The sequence below is a fragment of the Giraffa tippelskirchi genome, chromosome 9, assembly GCF_054371585.1.
Source record: "Giraffa tippelskirchi isolate mGirTip1 chromosome 9, T2T-mGirTip1v1.2.pri, whole genome shotgun sequence".
Classification (NCBI taxonomy): Eukaryota; Metazoa; Chordata; class Mammalia; order Artiodactyla; family Giraffidae; genus Giraffa; species Giraffa tippelskirchi.
Window position 1 is genome coordinate 139613303 of NC_137283.1, and position 8178 is coordinate 139621480.

The 8178-nt window shown below is 39.9% G+C and overlaps 1 long non-coding RNA gene across 1 annotated transcript in view; it reads right to left on the bottom strand.

Annotated features, from left to right (window-relative positions):
• The window catches only part of LOC145521061 (uncharacterized), a 56025-nt gene extending 48436 nt beyond the window's left edge, over positions 1–7589 (bottom strand). The window contains exon 1 of the long non-coding RNA XR_014065061.1: positions 7449–7589. This is a non-coding gene — a long non-coding RNA (uncharacterized LOC145521061). The remainder of the gene's footprint in view (positions 1–7448) is intronic.
• Between the last annotated feature and the right edge of the window lie 589 nt (positions 7590–8178).

The window sequence follows — 8178 nt, forward strand, 5'->3', positions numbered from 1 at the left end:
GCCTTCAAAGTCTCAAACACAGGAATCAAAGGAAACATCTCACCTTGGGAAAATCCCTGCTAAATTGACTATGACATCATAGACATTAACACAAGGAGAGGCTGATCTGACCTCTGTATCTCTCAAAACCCAAGTTCCTGGAGGGCATCATATAATCTAGGGGAGGAAAAATTTTCCTCTATCCTCTCAAGTTCTGTTTCTGCAGGCTGTGAATTAAAATGACTGCAGGAAACCAAAATATGTTTCTCTAAAATATGCCACTTAAGTGTATTGATTATTTTGAGTTATAAACAGTTAAGAAACAGCAAGTGCAAGAAGGACACTCTGATCCTCCTTTCTCTTCCTGAAAGCTGGAGATAAAAACCCCTTGTGAAAGGTGCCCTCCGTGTACCAGAAATTCTTAACAGCCAACAGAGATGGGGAGCTAAGAAACCTATACAAACTAACCTTGTTTAACTAACCCTTATTTTCCAGTAGCTTCACCGTTTACTACCCCCAGCCCAAACCCCTGTCCTGTGTGAATTCTTCACAAACTTATTGTTTCTTTGTCTAAAAAGTATCAAAGTTTCTTGCTCTTCTCACTTAGGGCTTCATTCTCTTGAGAAAGCTCCTGCTGCTGCTGCTGCTAAGTCGCTTTAGTTGTGTCTGACTCTGTGCGACCCCATAGACGGCAGCCCACCAGGCTCCCCCGTCCCTGGGATTCTCCAGGCAAGAACACTGGAGTGGGTTGCCATTTCCTTCTCCAATGCATGAAAGTGGAAAGTGAAAGTGAAGTCGCTCACTCGTGTCTGACTCTTCCCGACCCCATGGACTGCAGCCTACCAGGCTCCTCCGTCCATGGGATTTTCCAGGCAAGAGTACTGGAATGGGTTGCCATTGCCTTCTCCAGAGAAAGCTCCTATATACATGTAAAAAATCTGTTCCAATATGTATGCTTTTCTCCGGCTACTCTGTCTTCTTGTTGTTGTTTAGTTGGTAAGTCATGTCCAACTCTTTTGAAACCCCATGGACTATAGCCCACCAAATTCCTCTGTCCATGGGATATCCCAGGCAAGAATACTAGAGTGGGTTGTCAATTTCTTTCTCCAGGGGATCTTCCCAATCAAGAGATTGAATCTTCATCTCCTGCTTGGCAGGCAGATTCTTTATTACTGAGCCACATGGGAAGCCCAATATGTCTTATGGTTTAATTCATAGACCCAGTCAGAGACCCAAACAGATTAGGGGAGAATTTTTCCTCCCCTACCAGGCAAAAGACTGATTCACAGGAGAAACGTATGCAAATTTATTTGATGTTCACATCAAATACTGTTTAGTGAAAAAGTTGGCTTAAAGCTCAACATTCAGAAAACTAAGATCATAACATCCAGTCCCATCACTTCATGGTAAATAGATGGGGAAACAGTGGAAACAGTGGCTGATTTTATTTTTTGGAGCTCCAAAATCACTGCAGATGGTGACTGCAGCCATGAAATTAAAAGACGCTTACTCCTTGGAAGGAAAGTTATGACCAACCTAGACAGCATATTAAAAAGCAGAGACATTACTTTGCCAACAAAGGTCCGTCTAGTCAAGGCTATGGTTTTTCCAGTAGTCATGTATGGATATGAGAGTTGGACTATAAAGAAAGCTGAGCGCCGAAGAATTGATGCTTTTGATCTGTGGTGTTGGAGAAGACTCTTGAGAGTCCCTTGGACTGCAAGGAGATCCAACCAGTCCATCCGAAAGGAGATCAGTCCTGGGTGTTCATTGGAAGGACTGATGCTGAACCTGAAACTCCAATACTTTGGCCACCTGATGTGAAGAGCTGACTCATTGGAAAAGACCCTGATGCTGGGAAAGATAGAGGGCAGGAGGAGAAGGGGATGACAGAGGATGAGATGGTTAAATGGCATCACCGACTCAATGGACATGAGTTTGGGTAAACTCCGGGAGTCGGTAATGGTCAGGGAGGACTGGCATGCTGCAGTTCATGAGGTTGCAAAGAGTTGGACATGACTGAACAACTGAACTGACTGGCTGACTATGTGACATAGAGGTGGGGGAAGGACCTTATAGAAAAGAAATTAAAAATTCCAAAAACTTGAGGGCTTAAATACCATTTTAACAAGGAGCAATAAATTGTGGAGAAATGACTAAACAAAGGAAAGGAGTTTAGGCTTCTAGGGGTGGTTAATTACACAAAATGAGCTAGGAAATATACTAGGGAAACTAATGGAAGTATCAGGGCCCAGGGAAGATCATTGAAAAATATACTTCAATGGCATATTGATGAACTTGAATTAAAATTACTAAAAGAATGTTGAATGCAAGAGTGACACTCTAACCTCCTTTCTGTCACCCTGAAAGCAGGAAATAAACCTCTCATGTGAATGGCTCACTCTCTGCATCTAGAGGTAGAAGGACACCCTTATCACCAGAGGTGGGGACTCAGGATGAGAAGCCTGAAGAGACAAATCCTGTCACTTCTTTCACTGACTACCCCAAGCCCAAACTCTGTTTAGATTCTTCACTAATTGAGCACCCAAAGCCTAAGTTTCTTTGTCCTGTCCACTCCTCACCAATTTATTGTTTCTTTGTCTAAAAAGTGTAAAAACTGGCTGCTTTGGCCACTTCTTAGATCCCTCTCTGTTCTTTGAGAAAGTTAAAGTTTGTTTCTTTTTCTCCTGTTCATTTTTACTGTGCAAGTACATTACTAGTCCAGCCACAAGAACTCAAGAGGGTTGGGGGCAAATTCCCCTCCCCAGCAGAAGAGAAAGGTTATTTTCCTAAGGTTTGTTCTGCAGATTCCTCTGAACATTAACTCCTCATCTCCAGTGATAAGAAGTTTCTCTTCTTCTTGGTGCTGGGAGGGCACCTTTCTCATGGGAAATGTATGCCTGGCTTTTGGGCAGAAAGGAAAAGGGCAGAGAGGCCTTCCTGAATGCTGTATTTCAGTTGTCTTCAGTTCAAAAGCATCAATATGCCAAAGGGATGTCTTTGGGGGTGGTACATTCTGATCCCCTTCCACGGACTTCACGATTTTCTTATTGAAACAAGAGTTTCCTGTCCAGACAGGGGTAGGTTGGATGTCTGAGTGGTTTTCGGAGTACTTGGGGATGGCCTCTGGGTATGGCTAGGAGGTCCTCCACCTCTTGCTTCATTTGCTGTATTTTAGTGAGGGAAATGGTATTGGGTTTCAGGCATGAACTCGAGAGCTGACTTTCACATTTGCTGTACTGCCCTGCCCTATATGTCCATTTCCTCAGTCCTTTCTTCTCTCTAGTACTGATTACCAAGGCAGGCACAGATGGATCATTTTTCTCAGGTGGCGTGATTCACTCTTTGCACTTTAAAACATTTGTTCAGTAATTCGTCCAATTTTGCCTGCAACGCTTGCCATAATCTCACAAGTTTCAATTTATTATCTGTACATTTTTGTCAGAGTGACACATTTCTTCTGGGATAATGATCCTATTTGCAACCAAACCTCATTAACAGAAAAATACAATGGTAAAACATGTACAGTGCACGTCGATAGCATCTTTAGGTGCAAGCACAGTTGAAGTGCCTCTTCTCTGGAATAGTTTGATTCTAAGGTTATAAATTATTTAGTAGAATGGGCTGCTGTGGTGTTATTTGAAGGCAGTTACACAGACAGTTCATTCTTTATCTTCTCCTAGTCTCTTAGAAGATAATGGGGTGTAAGGGCAGCAAGGATGGGCTAGGAATCAAAGTCCTTGCCCCACTCCATAGGTTATTTGTTCTTGGATCCAGGTCTCTGCACATCAGTTTTGTCTCCTTGAAATGATAGAGTAGACTAGATTATTTGAATTTTGCATTCCAGTGCTTAGATTCTATAAAATACTATTCAAAGCCATACATTTCTGTTCATCAAAAAGCTTTATTGTGTTCAGTGTACCATGCTGGGTATATTATGCAAAGGGGAATCAGAAAAGTTGCCACTGTTTGAGAGTTAATAGTCTAACAGAAGACATAAGTGCATAAATAATAATAACAATATATAAAAGAATGGGCACTCCCAGAAAGGAACAGATAAAATAATATCTGCTTCAAGTTGGTCATTCATTTTTGGAGAAGTGGTTAAGCAGTGAGACTGCTTATATGAATGGGACTAAGGGAAGGATAGAAAGTGATTTAGTTCTTTTTGTTTGCATATATGAGAATTTTTATGATTATAAAAAGTAATGTGTGAGAAAATGGGTGAGGGACTTGAACAGGCATTCACAAAAGGCCAGTTAACATATGCAAAGGGGTTTGACCTCATTAGAAAACAGAAAAATGCAATTAACCATTCTGAGATACTACTACACACCCTCTCAGAAGGGCTACAATAATACCCAGCGCTCATCAAAATGGGCAACAATGAGAACTCTCATAAGCGGCTGCTGAGTGTGTAGATTCATCCGATCACTTTGAGACACTCTTTAGCATTACAACCGAAGCAATTGAACCTGTATACACTGAAGGACACAGATATTCTACAGAAATGTGTGCACTTTGAGCGAAAAGATATGGAACAAAAATGTTTGTAGCAGCATTATTCGTAACAGCCCCACACTGAAAACAATCTAATGTTCATCAACAGTAAAGCAGGTAGATACATTTTGGAAGATTTATAATTTTATTTATATTTACATACTATGGTATTTTTCTTTACAGTCTTTTTTGTGCATATGTAACATTAAAGATACACTCCCTATATCCTTTCATTAAAAATGTAATAACACAAGAATTTCTCCCTAAGGTAAAAAGTTATCTGTAAACATTTTAGTGGTCACACAGTAGTTGACCATATTCTTGTTGCTGTGATAGTTAACATGCACTGTATGCCAAGCACTGTTTTCAGTACTTTATGCTCTCTGTTCAGCTTGATCCCAGAGCACTATGCTCCAACCCAACTCATTGTTTCTAACCATTATCACTTATGGCTAAAGTCCAAGCCAACTGCTTCTGCCCAAAGCAGGCCTCTGAGGCCTCTGGTCCACTATCCCTCAAAGCATTCCTTTATCTCTTTACCAAACCATTAGCAACCAAGTCTACCACCTCAGGCCCATTGACTAACCAATGCCACCTACAAGAGCAACACTAATACTCGGGACAAAGCAGACGTGGTACCACACTTGCTACTGGTACAGCTGTCCTCCAGTTTATCTATTCCTTTCTGGAAATTTTGGTTATACTATCTCACTCCTACCTTCACAATTCTGCCTCAAAAACTTGACTGAAGACAGAAGATTAAGAACCCTAACAATGTACTTCCATAATCTCCCTATTCTTTTTTCCTTGCCACAATCATCCAGGCAGAAAGGAGCTGACTTGACATTCCCTCTTCTTGGCAGGAACTCCTCTTCCTTAAGGCAGCAAAATTGTATGGTCTAAGAGAGACCAGTGGGAATCTCTTCCATGCTATGGTGGAAACTCTATGGTCTGAGTCCTCCAGCCTTAGTTCTTGATATGGAACCAGAAGACAACACCAGAAACTGGTAAATACCTCAAATAAAAACACTCTACTATCCAAAAATTTATATTTGTCTTACAATTACTAGGGCTTCCCTGGTGGCTCAGACAGTTAAGAATCCACCTGTAATGCAGGAGACCCAGGTTCAATCCCTGGGTTGGGAAGATCCCCTGGAGAATGGAAGGACTAGTCACTCCAGTATTCTTGCCTGGAGAATTCCATGGACAGAGGAGCCTGGCAACCTACAGTCCATGGCGTCGCAAAGAGTCAGACATGACTGAGCGACCAACACTTTCACTTTCACACTTAACGATTACTATTTTTATTGTAGAGTGAGTGTCTGTCTCACATCTCTCCTGACCTATATTTATGGATTTTTTTAATCACCACATTTATAGGTAAAAGAGAGAAAGAGAGAAAAAGAGAGAGAGATTAAAAAAGAGAAGTAAAAGAAACTTCAGTTACTTTCATTTGTACATTTTAAATTTCTAACATTGAAATATTTCACACTTGTTAGCAATTTTTATTATTTTTATCAATGCTATATCCTTTGTTTATTTCTTATATTGGATTTTTCCTCAAAGATTTTTATGACCATTAGCTTTTAAAAATTAAGCACAATAATATTTTGTTTTTCATACCAACAAAATGAAGATACATTTCCCAACTTATTTGCCTTTTCATTTGATTTCCATGGAGAATGAAATGGCAACCCATTCCAGTAGTCTTGCCTGGAGAATCCCATGGACAGAGGAGCCTGGTGGGCTACAGTCCATGGGATCACGAGTAGGACACGACTGAGCAACTAACCTAATTTGATTTATCTAGTTGATTTCTAATAGTTTAAAATGTCATATTAGCAAATTGATCAGTTTTCTGTTTTCCATGGCTTTTAAACTTGAAAAGCCCTTCCACATTCCAAGATCCAACAAATATTTACTTACATTTTCTAAAATGTTTATGGTGTGATATCTTTATAGCTAAAGTTTAAGTGAAGTTAAAAATCTGAGTACAATTACTCTTTAAGTAAGATACATTTCTAAATTGGAAACTGGTATTTTATTGACTCTTTATGATGTGCTACACACTTACTGTACCCTGAAACCTTGCAGATGAATATTATTATTTTCCCTCCAAAGATGATACAGCTCAAGATGAGAAAGGTCAAACTCAGACTTGCCCGCAATAATACAGACAGTGATCAGTGCAACTAGATTTAAACATGGACAGGATTAGCTGTGAGATGTGACTGGCTTTGAAGACCATGCTATACATCGTGGGTATTAGCTTGTGTCTAAAATGTCAGCTCACAGCTGCTGGTGTTTAGACTTAACTGATTTCTCCAAGTTTCCTTTTCAGTTTCCAAACTCACAATGCCACTCAACATAATTTAAATTAGGGTGAAGGGAAAAATTGTGCTACATTTTCTGAAAAAAGAACGATGTTTTTCTCTTCTTTTAGTCTCACTCCCACTCCCAATTTTATTAATAAGCAAATACAACAACAACAAAAAATGTCCTGAATTGTTTTGCCCATCTAGCTATACCATTACACTAAAGTCTGTACTAGTACCGCCCAGAATTTTCTCTGATGATATAAATCTTCTATCTCTGCCTTGCCCAATACAATACTGTGTCACTGGCCACATGTGGCTATTAAACACTTAAAAATGTGGCTAGTGTAACTGATCAACTAAATTCTTAATTTACTTTAATGAACATCAGTTTAAGCAACCACTGGCTACTAAGTGGCCAGTAGCTAGTGTTTGAACAGAGCTGATCGTTAAGTCCTTACAATTAAGTACCAAAGGCTTTCAAACCTCAAACTTTAAACTTAAAATATCTTCCCTGATATTAGTCCTTTGTCAGCAAAATAATTGTAATTTAGCACCTGGTTCACTTTACCAGAACAGAATTACTAGTGACATCTACCAGTTAATGCCTCCTCCTGGGCTATTATTTCTAAAAAAGAAAATGTATAGACTTACCTAGCACATGCATGATTTATGTTAAAACTGCATGCAGTGGGTCTTGCCAAGTGGGAAGGATTACAGTGTCTGCATCATTGAATCCTAACTTTAACCTGTCTAGGTCTTTCACATCTCTATCCAAATCTCCCTGAAATGCTTAATAAAAATGGGAGGTGCCACCAGAAATAATTGAAGGTCTAGTGAAGTGAAGTCACTCAGCCGTGTCTGACTCTTTATGACCTCATGGACTGTAGCCTACCAGGCTCCTCTGTCCATGGGATTTTCCAGGCAAGAATACTGGAGTGGGTTGCCATTTCCTTCTCCAGGAGATCTTCCCCACCCAGGGATCGAACCCCGGTCTCCCTCATGCTAGACAGACACTTTAACGTCTGAGCCACCAGGGGAGGTGTAGAGATTCCTATTTCTCTTTGAATATTCACCAGTCACTTAACACTTCTAGAAAACAAAGATCATAAAAACCCCAAATAAGAGTGATAAAAAACAAAAGTAAGAGTCCAAGGGGTCAACAGAAAAAATACACTTTTCTGAACTGAACTGGTTACCAAAGAGTCCTTTGATCCAAAGTAAATGAGGTCATTTCTGTATCTTGGCAATAGTAAATAATGCTGCTATGCATATTTGGGTGCATGTATTTTATTCATTTAGTGTTTTGGAGGGTTTTTTAAATATATATACCCAAGAGTGGAATTGCTAGGTCATATGGTAGTTCTATTTTTCTAGTTTTTTA